This window comes from Zalophus californianus, chromosome 5 (genome assembly GCF_009762305.2).
Source record: "Zalophus californianus isolate mZalCal1 chromosome 5, mZalCal1.pri.v2, whole genome shotgun sequence".
NCBI lineage: Eukaryota > Metazoa > Chordata > Mammalia > Carnivora > Otariidae > Zalophus > Zalophus californianus.
In genome coordinates this window covers 59,032,867-59,050,901 of record NC_045599.1, presented here as the reverse complement: position 1 = coordinate 59,050,901, position 18,035 = coordinate 59,032,867, and the positions used below count along the sequence as shown (strand labels likewise).

General features: G+C 39.4%; 1 pseudogene; it reads right to left on the bottom strand.

The window, feature by feature from the left end:
- LOC113928542 overlaps window positions 1-17,769 on the bottom strand; it is a 28,021-nt pseudogene extending 10,252 nt beyond the window's left edge.
- Between the last annotated feature and the right edge of the window lie 266 nt (window positions 17,770-18,035).

Genomic DNA, 18,035 nt, shown 5'->3' with positions numbered 1-18,035 from the left:
TTGAGTCACATGGTATCATTGATCTGGAGATTGAGTTCAACTTTGTGCGCACTCATTAAGTCAATCAGTTATTCCTAAGGAATGAAGCTCCAATAAAACTCTGGACACCAAAGCTCAGGTGATCTCTGGTTGGTAATAACCTATACATGCTGTCAAATACTACTTCTCACAGATTAATGGTTCATTACTCCACGAGAGAGGATGACAAAAGGTTTGGGTTTGGAACTTCCCCAAACTGTGTTCTGTGTGTCTCTTCCTTTGGCTGATTTTAACCTGTATCATTTCTCCCTAATAAACCATAATCGGGAGTATAACTTTCAGTGAGTTCTATGAATCCTTCTGGTGAATTACCAAACCTGAGGGTGGTGCTGGGAATCTTCCTAACTTACAGGTGATGCATAAGTGATAGCGGTCTTGGGGACTGTGCCCTCAAACTTTGCAGTATGACAAACTCAGAGCGTGTATAGAATATGTAAATGAACACGTACGACATAATTTAGTCTTCAGGCCATAGTTTGCCAACCCCCGTTCTAGCTCCTTAAAATATCTGTACAGTGTAAGTACACATCTAATTTGTTGTGATGCATGTGGAATTCACACTTGTATCCAAACAACTTGGAATATTCTACCAATCAAAATAGAATCTATAATTGTCAAAATCTGTAAATGTTTTACTTATTTTATCTTTTGGTGTTTACATATAATTTATTATTGTCTCCATGTCTGAATGGTCTATTTCAGGCAAATTTCAATCTAAAACTGTGCACTACTTCCTAATAATTATGGTAGTTTCTTAATTTCTCTCTTTCTCTCTCTGTTTTTTATATCTGATATTTTTATTCAAATATAATTAACAGTGTTATATTAGTTTCAGGTGTACAATATAGTGATTCAACAAGTCTGTACATTTCTCAGCACTCGTCATCATAAGTGTTCTCTCGATCCCCTTCACTTGTTTCACCCATCCCCCACCCCCCCACCTCCCCTCTCACAACTACCGGTTTGTTGTCTGTATTTAACATATGAGTGAAATTCTATGGTATTTGTCTTTCTCTGACTGATTTCACTACAGTTATTTTATATATAACATAGCATCAGTTCACCTCAGTGAACTGCAACATTTTTGTGACAAAATCGATGCTGAAAACAAATATATATGTGTGTGCTTCCCTCTTTGCCACTCATCTCCAATTAGATGTTTTGAATGTTTGTGCCTTTAAAGAACTACAGTTCTTTGTAAATCAACCTAAGTTTCCCACAGTGCTGTTGTAGTAAGCGAATAATCCCCGCAGCATGCGTTTAGGACTATAGAGGACCATAATAGGAATCCTAAAATGCCAAAAAAAAAAAAAATCACAGAAAACACTGTGATTAATAATTCAAGATTAACAATCTTGAATGCACTAGAATTTTCCCAGGAAAGAGGAGGAGTTTGTACCTTTGGCGCATAAACAAAGAGATGCCAAACAACATCTGTTTTTGTTGTTGTTGTTGTTTTCAAACAACATCTGTTTTTAACGTATAAACATTTGTCTCCATGTCTTGATGGTCAACATGTTCCTCCAATCTTATCAAAGAAATTATAGGGAATGTATCATATGGGGAAGCGGGCTGCTTCATTCATTTTGAATCTAGTTTTCTTTTAGTATAAACTCAATTTTCTGTTCTTAGCATATTCTTCTCAATGTTAGACATTTTTAAGAAGATAATCCTTTATTTTATGATTAATTATTAACCATGGGTAAGTTATTTCTTCCACTGAATTTTCCATGCTTGTTATAAAGTACCAACAAACTACCACAATTTAATTGCCAAGTTATTCCAGCTGGCAACAATAACGAAACTATCTACTGATCAGATTGTCCCATCTATAAAATAACAGAATATGTCTGATCACCTAACCAATTTCCTCCCTTTGGAATATTGATGGGAGAGCTGTGTCATGTTGGCAGTAGCGTCCACTTCCACTCGGCTATTGCCTGGCACGGGACAAATACTCTCTACTCAGCCAGGATGTCCATTCAATTTTCTGACATCTACCACCAAGCTGACTTCACAGGAGAGAGCAGAGTGGAGGAAAACTTACATTCCTACACTACTTTGGTGCAGCTATGTACACAGGCTTATTCCTAAGTCCCCACAGCATGGGTAACACTGGACTGTAGTGTTAAAATTTTACCGAGGGCTCGGAAAGATTAAAGGAGAATTGGAACATACAAAAAGAAAAAATGTAAAATGGAAATTTAGATTTTGGTCCTGGAGTCAATCAGCCAGTACTGAGGATCCCCTGCAGCCATTTCCCTCGTCAGCCTTGGTACGTCACAAGTAGCCAAGGTTATCTTGTCTTCCACAGTCATGTATCTTTGTCCTATCCTCCTTTACCAGAGTCAACCACTGCTACCAACAAAGTGAGAGAATGAAGTTCTTCCTTCCCCTAATTCAAGGCCATCTTTACTTTCACTACAAGAAATTGACAATGGGTCTACCATTTTCTTCAGGAGAAATATCCCCACCCTCACCCTCAGAGATCCTTTGGCCCCCAAAACCTATGCAAAGTAAGTGAGTAGTTGCCAGTGCACTTTCCAAACTCTGCCTCCTTCAGTTATAAATGGCATCCCATGGGAGACCTTAACTATCCAGTACACGGTGGGCTGCAACAATCCAGTGCAGTTTCACTTCACAGTCTTTCCGTGTGCAGAGAGGAAGAAATTAGACCTATGGGCCCCCTCTAGTCTCATGATTTCCTGTGAGGAAATAACTGAATAAAAAGGCACTCAGCTCGCAAAAAAAGCAATTATTTTTGAATTAGTAGAAAGATTTCCCTCCCTAACCGTATCATTCTGGAAAGACTTAACACAATTTAGATTACTAAACAAAATTTAATATTTCAGTCAGACACATTTGCATTTCGTTCAGGATTTCCGTAAGAACAATGGTCAGGTACCGGTTTAAAACAAAATGATTGTAAAAGTTCACCACACCTGCCACACCCAGAACAAAGAGAAAAGAGGTTCCAGGTTCAAGGACAAATTCCACTGACCAAGAAGGCAGAAACTGCTCACACCTGAGTCAAATGGTTTTCTAGTTTGAACAATTTCCCTGAGGCACCAGTTACTCTAGTGTATGATTATAGTCCAATTTTGCCCTGGCTGGTTGAATTCTCTGATGCTTTAAGTTGTCCAGAAGTTCAGTTAGTCTTATAGAGTCCAATGTCCAAAAACCCCAGTTACAGTGAGAAACATGTTTGTTTGTTTTCAAACAGTGCTTCTTTCTTGACAGTATTTAATTCATTCTGCTATAGAATTGTTCATAAACACACCCCCAGTGAGAGATGACTGAAAATACAGGCACACTGACACTGTATGGGTTATTCAAACAATATATGTGTATGAATGAAAAATACTATCAAGTAGAAACTATTAAATATCAAGCATTATTATATTAAGGAGAATAATTACAGTAGCATAGCCTAGCCTTATATGGCCTGGCTTGTCTATGAAAGATACCACATGGAAGAGTCACTGACCAAATATTCTTGTTATAGTAGTCCTTATAAAGAATCATCTCAAAAAACAAAAACACAAGATATAATTTTTAAAAAGTACATTTTGGGGTTTATAGATTGTCTTTTTTTTTTCTAATTCACTAATGTCTATAACTTTATTAATTCTATTTTTAAAGTTTGTTTTGCATTTATGTTCTTAAGATTCTTGAGATGGATGTTGAGTTAATTTTAAAAATTTTTTAATGATAAAATCATTTACATCTACAAATTTGCCTCTAAATTTTCCATGTATTTTCAGTGTAGTATTCTTGTTATCATTAATGTTCAAATGATCTTTAACTTCCATTTTAATTTTATTTTTTGGATCTAATAGTTACTTAGAAGAGTGGTTAATTTTTACTGTATTTTGTGATCTGAGGATGTAGCCCATATAAATTACATAAATTAAATTGCAGTATTTTCTTTTTGGCCTGAAATATAATCCTGTTTTTTGGTAAATATTTCAGGACAATGAGAAAAAAGTAAGTATTAACTGCTTACATGTTACATACGTGACAATATTTTTTAATAAAATAAATTTTATTAATCATGCTCAAGGGGTTCAAAAGCAGAGTTGAGCTGGCAGAAGAATGAATCAGTGAGTTTAAAAGAATGAATCATTCAATTGAGATTATCTGGTCTGAGAAATAGAAAGGAAAAGAATGAAGAAAAACGTCCACATTCCAGGCACCTCGGTGGCTCAGTCAGTTAAGTGTAGGCCTTCAGCTCAGGTCAGGATCCCAGGGTCCTGGGATAGAGTCCCATGTCAGTCTCGCCACTCATCAGCGAGTTTTCTTCTTCCTCTCCCTTTGCCCCTCTACCCCACTTGTGCTCTCTCTCTCTCAGATAAATAAATAACAATCTTAAAAAAAAAAAAAGAAAAATGTCCATATTTCCTTTTTTTAAGTTTATTTATTTGTTTATCTATTTAAGTAACCTCTACACCCATATGTGGGGCTTGAACTCATGACCTTGAGATCAAGAGTCCCATGCTCTTCTGACTGAGCCAGCCAGGTGCCCCCCAAAATGAACAGATTGCAAAAGATCTTCAGAACATCATAAAGCAAATGAACAAATGCATTATGAAAGTTCCAGAAAGAAAGGAAAAAACAAAAGAAACAGAGAGAAAGAAATAATACCCCAAAACTAATCAAATTTGATGAAAATCATTAATGTACACATCCAAGATATGCAATAAAGGATAAACTCAGAGATCAAAACCTAGACACATCATAGACAAATTGTCCAAACACAAAGACGAAGAGAGAATCCTGAAAGCAGCAAGAAAAAAATGACTTACGAGTACAACGGCTACTCAATAAAATTTACAACTGACTTCTCATCAGACACTATGGAGGCCAGAAGGCAGGGAGATGGCATAGTCAAAGTGCTGAAAGAAAGACTGTCAATCAAAAATTTTGTATCCTAAGAAACTGTTCTTAAAAAATGAGGAGAAATTCAGACATTCCAAAAAAAAAAAAAAGAAACAGCAAATTTCTTTTTTTTTTTTTAAGATTTTATTTATTTATTTGCCAGAGAGAGAGGGAGAGGGAGAGCACAAGCAGGGGGAGCGGCAGGCAGAGGGAGAAGCAGGCTTCCTGCTGAGCAAGGAACACAATGTGGGACTCGATCCCAGGACCCTGAGATCATGACCTGAGCCAAAGGCAGATGCTTAACCATCAGAGCCACCCAGGCGCCTCAGCAGATTTCTTAATAGCAGGCTTGCCCCACAAGAAATACTAAAGGGTGGGATGCTTGGGTGGCTCAGTTGGTTAAGTGTCTGACTCTTGATTTGGCTCAGGTCATGATCTCAGACTCATGAGATCAGGCCCTGCCTCGGAGTCTGCACTCAGCATGGAGTCTGCTTGAGATCTGCGCCCCCCCAACCCCTCTCTCCACTTGTGCTCTCTCTCTTTCTCTCTCAAATAAATAAATAGAATAAATCTTTAAAAAAAAACGCTTTTCCTCTCCTACTTGAATTAAAAGACAGTTGCATAAAGCAGTAATTATAAGATTTTGTTCATAGCAAATGCATAACATGTAATAATGTTATAATGCATAACATGTAATCCATATGACAGTAATAGCACAAAGGAGGATAATGCATAACATGTAATCCATATGACAGTAATAGCACAAAGGAGGGGGAAGAGAATGGAACTATACTGAGGCAAATTTTTGTTTCATTCCTGAAATTAAGTTTCTATTGATCCAAATTTGGTTGTTCTAGGTTAAGATAGTAATTATCATTTACTACAATTAGTGTCTTAGTGGGCAGCCACTAAGAAACTAACTCAAAAAAAGATATAGTAAAAGAAACAAGGCATGAAATGATGCTCATCAATAGTCATTGGGGAAATGCACATCAAAATCACAATGAGATATGACTTCAGATCCACTAGGATGACTGTCAGGAAAAAGATGGACAATAACAAGTATTAACAAGGATGTGGAGAAATTGAAACGCTCATGCATTGCTGGTGGGAAGGTAAAATGGTGCAGTCACTTTAGAAAACATTTTGGAAGTTCCTGAAAGGACTAAACATGGAGTTACCACCTAACCCAGCAATTCCATTCACAGGTATATAACCACAGTTGTTGAAAACATATATTCACACAAAAATTGTACATGAATATTCATAGCAGCATAGTATGTAGTGTTCAAAAATCAGGAAATGTTGAATGTGGTTTGTGAAATTGTCCTCCATTACAAGCCCAAGGTATTGCTTTCTATATGAAGCTATTGAAAAATGCTGGGTAGAACTGAAGGGGTTAGTGAATGAAAGATGGAAAAACCAGAAAGTAAGAGGTAGAATGAAAGAAGATAGAATAGAAGGTGAATGATAACTAGTTAGGGAAGATGAGTGAAGAAACAGAGGGAAAAAAAAAAAGATGCCCAGATACTTCTTCATCATGATATCTGTGTCCTACACTCTTTTCTCCCACATGAAAAGGGATATTTATACATTTAAATAGTGAAAACATAATCAAAAGGATGAAGCTAACATGCTCAATAGCTCTACAGCTGTTCTTACTCCATCACTGGTGTTAACTTTTGAGATACATTCTCAGACTTTTTGTTTAAATAAAAAACTGGCTGTTTAGGGTAGGTATGAAGATTCTTTGTCCAGACCCCCTCCAAGAAAGGACTTGATGCCTAAGCAGTGGGGAATGTAGCCAGCAGACAACTTCTAGCTATGAGCTTTTTCCAGAGAGCTGCTTTGCCTGAAGCCTTCCTCTTCCTAGGGCATTCTGGATCTGGTGATTGAGCAAGGTAAGGCTATAGTCTTGGCCATTTGGGGTACTGTTCTTCCAGTGTTCCCTGCCATGTTGGGGTACTGTTCTTCCAGTGTTCCCCGCCATGTTGGATGACGTTTTCGGACCTGCATAGGAGTACTACTTCTCTCCCTGCCCAGTCCTGTTTCCTTCCCTACTTTTCATGAGTATTGATCTTAGTGAAACATCTTGCTCCCAAAGCTCTACCTCATCTTTTGCTTCTAGAGAACCTAACCTGTAAGATAATAATTTTCTTTTACCTTCATGCATGAGGGAGAAGAGAGAAAGCCAGTAATCCTCTTCTGTTCAACAAAGAAAATTCACAAGTATTTATGTCTTCTGGAAAACAGGGATGTCAACTTAAGTATATATTACTAGGCAACACATTATTAAGTAAAACAACAAGTTTATAACATTTTAAGGATTAAAGATTACTTTCACAGGCCATAGCAACAATCTTTGGGGTCCAGTTGTCTAAGAGGAGTTGGCACTTGATGAGGTCAGCAAACGACTGCCCGGTCCAACAACCTGTTTCTGTAAATAAAGTTTTATTGGAACACAGCTATGCCCATTCGTTTGGCTGCTTTCATGCTTCAGCAGCAGAATTAAGTAGCTGCAACAAAGACCACAAGGCCTGCAAGTCTCAAATATTTACTTTCTGGCCCCTTAGGAAAAGGAGATTCTTTGGCTGGAAGTAACTTCTGCAAGAACAGTTTTATGATGCAAAGTACTATTTGCTTTTCTCTTCAGTGTAGTGAGAGGGAGTAGCCACACGTGCCCCCAGTTTTTAAAGGCCAAGCCCTAGGATTTCATTAATTTTGGCACTGAGGAAAAAAAGGCAATTTCAAAAAACCCAACATGATATTGAAAGAACAGGGCAAAACAGTACTACTAACAAATGAAATAAGGAGAATATCATATTTTGAATCTACATTGGTCACAAGTTAGAAATATGAACAGCATTTGAGGAGTCTCAGGTCCAAGGCTGACAAGATCAGGTTTGGGAATAGAAAGATAAAAAGGAAATCCATACACCATGATTTGTTCTGTCATCGATTTTATCAAAAGACTAAATGAAACACAAGCAGCATAAACAAAAATCCATTAGAGTGAACAAGACCTTCTGGTGACTTCTTTCTGATCCTCTATGGGATGTGCCAAGGTGGAGGCACAAGGTAAGGAATTATCTGGGTCCAATGTGGCCCTGATAAAGTAACCCTAAGGAGAATCATGGCCTCCCACCCACAGAGCCCCAGCTGAGCCCGCAAACAGTGTATACTACACCCAGACTCCATGTGTGGGCTTTCCTGGTTCTGAAATTCTTGCTACCCCACACTTATTCAATCCCTACTGGTCTGCTCCTTTAATATAGGACCTACAAATGTTCTAGGAATTGCCCATTTATGGTCTTTACCACTGACAGGTGTCATAGGAAGAGAAAATCAGGGCTTGCAGCATGTTCTGAAATCTCTTTCCCAGGCTCTGTTTCTTTCACTCAACTGCTAGTCCCCCCCGGCTCCCTTCTTGCCCTAGGACTTGAGTCATCTGTTCTCTCTCAATTGCTCTTTGCAGATACAGGAAAAAAAAAATACATCACTCAGTTATTTTCTTCAACTAGTAGCTATTGCAGACAAATGATAGTTTGACACTTGGTACAAGACTTTTGAAATACTTTTAAATCATATACATAGCTGTCCCTACCAACTTTCCTGTGGCTTCCAGTAACCACTGAGCTTTCAGTCTGGCCAAAGCAGATTACCAAATACCATGTCTTCAGTGTGTGTGTTTTTCAAGATACAGGGTTAAAAAATATTGATTTGACATGTGACCTGTGCCTCTTCAGTCACGTGTCACATTTTCCTGGCATCATTCTCTTTTGTTCTTTGAGACAATGTTTATCCACCATTTATAATGATCTCACTTTTTAATGTGATACCTTCCTTTTCCAAAACCTATTTATATACTTACTACTAAATCAAGCTGTGATAAGACATTACTTTTTCATTCCAGTCCGATTCTACATAATAATTTCCCACTTGAAACAACAATTATTTTATCAAGAAGAAACAGCTGCAAACACAGCAATTCCCCTGAACTACCGTTAACTGCATGTTCCCTGCTATCAAGCCAGATGTTTAGCTCTGAATACTGAGCTTTCGATTTAAACGGGTGGGAAGTGTGGAGATGAGTAGACACTGGCTGTGCTCCTCTGAGATGGGGGTATGGTCCCTCTGCCAGGCTCCCTAACCCTGGAAAAGATGCCACTCCCCTCAGTCCTTCCCCTTTGACCCTATTCTCCTTGGAACTCCTGCCCTGACTTCCTCAGCGAGTTCTCAGAGGCCAGTTGTAACCTCCGAGTTCTACTGTTCACATCTGTCATTCCGGAGAATTTTAGGGTAGTCAAAATTAATTTTTTTTAAACTTTTTATTTACTTATTCATGAGAGACAGAGAGAGAGAGAGGCAGAGGGAGAAGCAGGATCCCAAGGAGCAGGGAGCCCGATGCAGGACTCGATCCCGGGACTCTGGGATCGTGACCTGAGCCGAAGGCAGGCGCCTAACCATCTGAGCCACCCAGGCGCCCATGGGTAATCAAAATTAGTAATGCACAAGGGTTCACAGCCTCTTTCTTTCTCCTCGCATGCTAAGTAGGATTCAGGAGTTGTTCATTCTCTAGGCATTTTCTCACTCGTTTTTCCTCTTGGGCCTTATTAGAGAGATGGGGGAAGGGAGAAGAAAGTCTCAAGCCTTCGCGACACAAGTGACATGAATGTTTTTGGCTGGGAATTGACGGTGGGGGTGGGGGAGGGTTTTCCAGAGCAGCTGCTTCCAAGTTTGGGAATGACAGAGGTACAGATGGAGGATTTTTTAATACATTAGGTGCACCTGCTAAAATTTATGAAAATTGTGATTATAAAATAGGAGGTGACTGTTTTGAACCAAGGGAAGGATGAAGAGAGGGGCAGGAGCGTGAGGATGCTAATGCTCTCATCTTTTAAAGCGGGGAGGCCTTGATGACATATACAATCAAAATATGTGGGGGTTTTTTAAAGCACATCGAGTATACCTTTTTAATATTTTAGAGTATTGAGAATCCCTTAGGAAATAATATCTCTTGTGCTAGAGAAATGTTTATTTGGAACTCAACAATTCCTTCAGTTTCTCTTCAAATTTCCTTTTTTCAATTCAGGTAAGTTGGGGTGCTTGGCTGGGTCAGTCAGTAGGGCATGCAACTCTTGATCTGGGGTTGTGAGTTTGAGCCCCATGTTGGGCCTAGAGCTTACTTTAAAAAAATTTTTAAAAATTCAAGTTTAAGTTTAATATATTTAATATAGTGTGATCCTTTTTTTATAAAAGTATTTCTTCTGTGTGTATACTTAGAAAGATGTATATAATAATATTAATCTAAAGCTAATAAAGGTCATTTCGGGGTGTCAGATTTGAGGTGATTTTTGAACTTTTAACTTAGTGCGATTCTGTCCTTATACAATGAGTATAAGAATAGACTGATTTTTCTTTTTTAAATATGGGGGAAAACATGCCAACATGATAATAGTGATTAGTCCTGGGTGGTGGGAATATGGATGAGTTTTTTTTTTCTTTGTTCTTATTCTAATCTGTTCAGGTTGCTATCACAAAATACCACAAACTGAGTGACTTATAAACAAAAAAATTTTTTTTTTCTTGCAATTCTAAGAGGCTGGAAGTCCAAGGTCAGGCACCAGCACGGTCAGCTTCTGGTGAGGCCTCTTCCAGATTCCAGTGCCTTCTGGCTGTGTGCTCCCATGAGGGAAGGAGTGAGGGAGCTCTTTGGTGCCTCTTTAATAAGAATACTAATTCTGTTCATGAAGCCTATACCATCACAACCTAAGCACCTCCCAAAGGCCCCACTCCTAACACCATCACCTTAGACATCTGGAATTCAACATATGAACTGGGGAGGGGGACACAAAGATTCCTTCTCTGTTAATATTCGTTTACTTACTCCATGGCCATTTTATGAAAATGGTAATAGCAAAGCATTATGTTTTCACACAGAACCCTTCAACCAAAGATGGTTTACATAGACATGCCTTAGAAAAGTAGCACTGATTCCAAGACAAATCATTACTTATCTAAGGACTGGTGTGTACAAATTTAAAGAAATAGCAGCAATAATTGCTGTGTCTAAGAAAGAAACTCAGAGGAGGGCAAACTTAGTCCAAGAGAAAGAGAACTAGAATGTTCGGGGATTTCACAACTCCCATGAAAATTACCCCAGCAATCAAATGAATGACTAATAATAAATAGCTAAGACGTTCGAATATCTAACTGGTAACGTGTACAAGCAACCTTTTCATGCATTCTACAAGATAGAGATAATGATTTCTTTGCAGATTAAATAACATCAGGAGGTTAAGAGGAAAGCATTAGCAGCAGTTAGCTGTCACTTGGAGATTTCATCAAACGTGTTGTTCAAAATCGACTTGTCTCCCGTGGATTAATGCTCTCTTTTCAATATATTATTTTCAAAGTTTAATGCTAATGTATGGAAAATGAAATATAAAAAAATAAAAACTTAAAACCCTCAGTTTTCCATTCATATTTTCCTCTACCTCCTTTTACTTTCCTTCATCCAATTTTAAAAATATTTTTCTCTTCTTATTTCTCCCTTATTTTTCCTTGCAGACTCATTTATTACTGGCTCTTTTCAACCAATGTCTTCTCTGTCTCACACAGACTTTTTTTCTGATTTTCTTTTAAATGTTCAACTCTGTAGACACTTTACTGAAATTAGACTTAACTAGTTTACATGGCACTGTTCTGTAACTTTTTTTCTTTTTTCTTTTGGCCACCACCAAAATTTCCTGATCATTCATACCAATACACTTGATGGAAAACTGACTCTCAGACCCCTGGCTTCCTGTTTCCCCATCGTCATAGACAATGCACAGTCCGTGCCACGGTTGCCGTCTTTCTGACCTCTCTCCTCTCTGCCCCTCCTCCCCCCCGCACCTGTGGACACAGCTTGGCTGCCCTCCCTCAGGGAGCCACCACAGTTCTCTCAAGGTTGCTCTCGTCTTTTCAGTCTCTGCGCTTTCACCTCATTTCGCTCTTCTCTCAGCTAAAAGATCACTTTTTCTAAAAACGAATTTGGCCTTTTGCAGCCCTGCTTAAAGTCTTCAGTAGCTCCCCATTATGGGACAGGATGAAGTCTGAACAGGCCCTCTGTCGCCTGATACCTATCTACTTTTCTGAGCCTTGTTTTTCTTAGTCACCCTCTCATTCCCTATACTAAGTAATTCCAGTCCCTCTAAAGCATGCTGACACTGTGCAATTAATAGATCTATGCCTTTGCTCACCCTTTTCCCTCTGCTGAACACTGATTCATCTTTTAAGATTAGATTCAAAGGAATATATGAAAGATGCTCAATCCCACCAGAAGTTGGGGAAGTGGAAATTAAAATGATAACTTTTCCCCTTATCTGACAATCAAAATATTAAAATATTTAAAATATGCTACTTCTGGTTTCCAGTTCTACATGTATGGAGCTTAGAAGTTGCTACTCCATCCTAACAAGGGAAAAGCTGAACATGCTGAAAAATCAATAATTCCTCTTGGATCCGTAAGAGAAGAAGCCACAGGGAAAACCACTGCCCCCAGGATCGGAGAGACAGACCGGAGAATACAGTGTCCTGGCTTACTGGAGCAGGACTCACAAGCAGAAACTGACAGCAGAACCAGGGCCAAGGTAGGAAAACCTAAACAGTAATTGACGAATTGCTGGGGACGCAATGTGGACAAATCTGACAGCTGAAAAATCCAGAGGGTCTTATTCATAGGGGAGCTCCCCATGCTTTTGTGACCTTTGCCTCTAAGACTTTAACCAGGTTCCCATGGTGAATATTGGAGAAAAATTCTGTCATGCTTCTGGCAGAAGAGGGCGGTAGGAAGGGACTAATTTGATATGTCAGGGCATTCTGTTCTTAACAACGTCTGCCCTCAGGAGAATCTAATTAACCATAGCCTAATCCCTATTCTGCTGTGGTATGATCAGAGCCTAACTGATCTGGAGGCAGGGGGAGAGCCAACTCCAGCACACTCTAGCCATCTTGTCCCATTAAACAGGGGAGAAAAAAAACCCAAGAAACACTTGTGAATTTCACACTCCAGAAACATGTGCTCGCTAAAAGACTGAGACCTAATCCGAGGAGTATAGAACGTTTCCTCTCCCCACACTTCACCACTGTAGTACTAAAGGCCTAGTCACAACAGTTCCTTTTACTGGGCACATTATGTCCAACTATCAAAAAAAATTTCCAAGGTATACCAAAAGGCAAAAAACATAGTTTGAAGAGCTCAAGCAAGCATCAGAGCCAGATATGGCACAGGTGTTGGAATTATCAAACCAGGAATTTAGAACAGCTACGATTAATATGCTAAGGGCTCTAATGGATAAAAATAGACAGCATGAAAGAACAGATTGTCACTGTAAGCAGAGAGATGGAAATCCTAAGAAAGAACCAAACAGAAAAGCTGGAGATCAAAACCACCGTAACAGAAATGAAGACCACCTTTGATGAGTTTAGGAGCAGATGGCACACAACTGAGGAAAGACTCTCTGGGTTTGAGAATATATCAATAGAATCTTCCAAAACTAAAAAGCAAGCAGAACAAAGATGAAAAAACAGAGCAGAATATCCGAGGACTGTGGACAACTACAAAAGATGTAATATATGTAAAATGAGAATAATGAAGGAGAAGAAGAGAGAAAAGAACAGAAGAAATATTGGAAATGATAACGACTGAGAATTTCCCCCAAATTAATGTCAGGCACCAAACCACAGATCTGAGAACCTCAGAGAATACCAAGCCAGACAGATGCCCTAAAGAAACTACACAGGGGCATATCATATTCAAACTTCAGAAAATCAAAGAAAAAGAAAAAAAATCCTGAAAGAAGTTGGAGGAAGAGGGGGAAATGCCTTATTATAAAGGAGCAAAGATAAAAATTACATCCAAAGTCTCCTCAGAAACGAGCAAGCAAGACGAGAGTGGAACGAAGTGTTTAAAGTATTGAGAGAAAGGGGTTCCCGGTGGCTCAGGAGTTGAGCAACCAGTTCTTGATTTTGACTCAGGTCATGATCTCAGGTTTGTGAGATCGAGCCCTATGTTAGGCCACGCTCACTGGGGAGTCTGCTTGTGTCCCTCTCCCTCTCCCTCTGCCCCTCCCCCCTGCTCAGTTGCTCTCTCTCTCTCAGATAAATAAGTAAATCTTGAAAAAAATTAATAAAGTGTTGAGAGAGAGAGGGAAAAAAGGCAACCTAGAATTCTGTACCCTGCAAAATTAACATTCAAAAGTGAAGGAGAAAAAACAGAAGATTTTCTCAGGCAAGTAAAATCTTGAGAGAATTTGTTGCCAGTAGATCCACCTTGTGAGAAATGTTAAAAGAAGTTCTTTAGAGGAAAGGAAAATAACAAAGGTCAGAAACTCAGATCTACATAAGTAACATCGAAGAAGGTATAAGTAAAGGTACAAAAAAAGCTTTTATTTCTCTTATTTTAGTTGATTTAATAGATAATACTTTGTCCAAGGTAATAATAGCAATGATGTATTCAATTATGTGTGCTTATGTATATATCATGTGTACATATGCTTATACAAGTAAAATGAATGCCAGTAATGATACAAGGGGCAAGAGAAAGGAATTAGGATTATTTTGTTATTATAAGGTATTCTCACCACCTGTGAAGAGATACAGTGTTCTTTGAAAGTGGACTTGGATTAGTTGTAAACGTATATTGCAAACTCTAAGGCAACCACGAAAAGAAGTTTAAAAAAAAAGACATGTAACTAATATGTTAAGAAAGGAGAAAAGAGGGCGCCTGGGTGGCTCAGTTGGTTAAGCGACTGCCTTCAGCTCAGGTCATGATCCTGGAGTCCCGGGATCAAGTCCCACATCGGGCTCCCTGCACAGCGGGGAGTCTGCTTCTCCCTCTGACCCTCTTCCCTCTCGTGCTCTCTATCTCTCATTCTCTTTCTCTCAAATAAATAAATAAAATCTTTAAAAAAAAAAAAGAAAGGAGAAAAGATGGAATCATATAAAAAGGTGAATTTAAACCACAAAAAGCAGAAAAAGAGTAGAAGACAGAAATAGGAACAAGGAACAAGGGCAACAAATGTAAACAGTAACAAATATGGTAGATGTTAATCAAGATATATCAATAAGTCACTTTGAACATCAATGATCTAAATGCAGCAGTTAAAAGATAAGAGACTGTCAGAGTGGATGAAAAAACCCAAACCTAACTGTTCTTTGTCTATAAGAAATCCACTTTATTTTTTAAAAAGATTTATTTATTTATTTTGTCGGGGGGCAGGGATACGGGGCTGGATTCCATGACCCTGAGACCACGATCTGAGCTGAAATCGAGAGTCGTACACTTAATCAACTGAGTCACCCAGCCACCCCAAGAAACCCACTTTAAATATAAAGACACATGAAGATTAAAAGTAAATGTATGGAGAAAAATATACCATGCTAATACTAATCAAAAGAAAGCAGGAATAGCTAAATTAATTTCAGACAAAGCAGACTTCAAAGCAAAGAAAGTTATTAGGGGTAAATAAAGGACCTATATAATTACAAAGAAGGCAGTTCTCCGAGAAGACATTTTATCCTTAACATGTATGTACCCAACAATAGAACATCAAACTACAGGAGGCAAAAACTGAACTGCAAGGAGAAATAGATGAATCCACTTGGAGTGAATCATACTTGGAGACTTCAACACCCCTTTATCAGAAATGGGCAGATCCAGCAGGCAGAAAATCAGGAAGGACACAGCAGAACTCAACAATACCATCAACTGGGGTTCCTTCCACAATGTAGGCATATATCAAATCATCATGTTGTATACTTTAAATATATGACAATTTTATTGACTCAGAATAGTCAACACCATGTTTAAGGAGTACGTGGAAAACTGACACTTGATTTCAAGACTTAATATAAAACTATAGTAATCAAGACAGCATGGTATTGGCAAAAGAATAGACAAATAGATCAATGGAATAGAATAGAGCACCAGAAATAGGCCCACATAAATATAGTCAAAGGCTCCTTTGACAAAGAGTCAAAGGCAATACAATGGAACAAAGACAATTTTTTCAACAAATGGTGCTGGGGGCTCCTGGGTGGCTCAGTCATTAAGCGGCTGCCTTCGGCTCAGGTCATGATCCCAGGGTCCTGGGATTGAGCCCCGCATCAGGCTCCCTGCTCGGCGGGAAGCCTGCTTCTCCCTCTCCCACGCCACCCCCCCCCCCGCTTGTGTTCCCTCTCTTTGCTGTGTCTCTCTCTCTGTCAAATAAATAAAATCTTTATTTAAAAAATGGTGCTGGAACAACCAGACATCCACATGCAAAAGAAAAATAAATTGAATAAAAAATAAATTTAGACATAGACTTTATACCATTCACAAAATGAGAAAAATAAAAATTTTCCTTTTACCTTTACCTATTTCTCCTTCAATGCTTTTCCTTTCTTTTTGTAGATCCAAGTTTCTGACCTATGTTATTTTCCTTCTCTCTACAGATCTTCTTTTTAAAATTTCTTGCAAGGCAGGTGTACTAGCAACAAATTCTCTTAATTTTTTGTTTGTCTGAGAAAGTCATTTTTCCCTCCTTTGCTTTTGAAGGGCAATTTTTCAGGATATAGAATTCTAGTCTAAAAATGAACCCAAGATCTTACCAGATACTTCATCAAAGAAGATATACAGATGACAAACATATAAAAAGTTGATCCACATCATATGTCACTAGGGAATTGCAAATTAAAACAACAATGAGATACCATTACATACCTACCAGAATGGCCAAAATTCCAGAACACTAGCAACCCCCAATGCTGGTGAGGCTATGGAGCCTCAGGAACTCTTATTCACTGTTGGAAGGAATACAAAATGGTACAGCCACTTTGAAAGATAGTTTGGCAGCTTCTTACAAAACTAAATATATTCTTTTTTCTTTTTTTTTTTTTTTTACTAGTAAGCCAAGAACTTTATTGATGCAGCAGGCACTTTACAATGAATCCAAGAGAGCCCGTCTTCTCTCGGAAGACGGGATGTCTGTACAAACCCTCGAAGTTTTACTACTTCAAAAAAACAAGCTCCCCCTTTGACCACAGCCGTTGGATCTGTACCTGCCCAGATCGTCCCTCCCCCACGTGAAATAGGCAGAGCACACAGCTACACCCGGCCGATGCTGACCAGCCACTCCGGCAGACAGTTATGAGGTCAGTTCTGGGTTACTCGTGGACAAAGGCATAGACCATCAGATCCTGCAAAGGATTTAGGAAACAGCCAAGTTCTCCCTCCACCCTGAAAATAAAATACACTTCAGGGGATGCATGTCCTGGAATAATTTAGTTGGGAGTTCCCAGGAAGATGGTCCATTGTCAATCCCTTCTTCATCAGCCTGTGCATCCAAAATTCTTCTCAAGGTAACATGAGTCCTTTTATTTTTTTGAACAGTCTTTCTTGCTGTAAGCACTCTTATAATGGAGCCTAGTCCTCCTAGTGCTAATGCCTTTTCATGCCACTGGAGTAACACTGCACCGCTGTTTTCCGTGGGCTTCTCAAACCCTTTATAAATGTACTTCATTACCAAGTCAATGCCATTTCTGTCCAGCGACTGCACAGCCTGCTCAATTTCACTGCTTTAAAGTTTGTGAGCACTTTCAGCACCACGCCCTGGGCTCGTTCCTTCACGGCCTGATTCTTGGTGTTGATAGGAGAGTTCTGCAAGGCTGCGTGGAATGCCCGAAGCATGTCCGCAGAAGGCCATCCACTTCGCTAGGGTCCGGGCTTGGCTCGCCCGCCGCCGCCTCCTGCTCGTCCACGAATTTGTTCTCATCAAACTCATCAATGTCCACCCGACGGAAGCGCGAGGACAGCGTGTTCCGGGCCATGGCTGGGACTCGGTGCCCGCTCAGCCCGCTCCGCTCCGGGTCCGACCTCGGCTCTACCCCGCTCGGCACCGGCTCAGGCTCGGGGGCGGGAAAAACATACTCTTTTTTTTTAAAAAAAATATTTCATTTATTTATTTGAGAGAGAGAGCAAGAGAGAGCATGAGCTGGGAGAGGGGCAGATGGAGAGGGAGAGGCGGACTCCCTGCTGAGTAGGGAGCCGGATGCGGGACTTGTTGCAGGGCTTGATCCCAGCACCCTGGGATCAT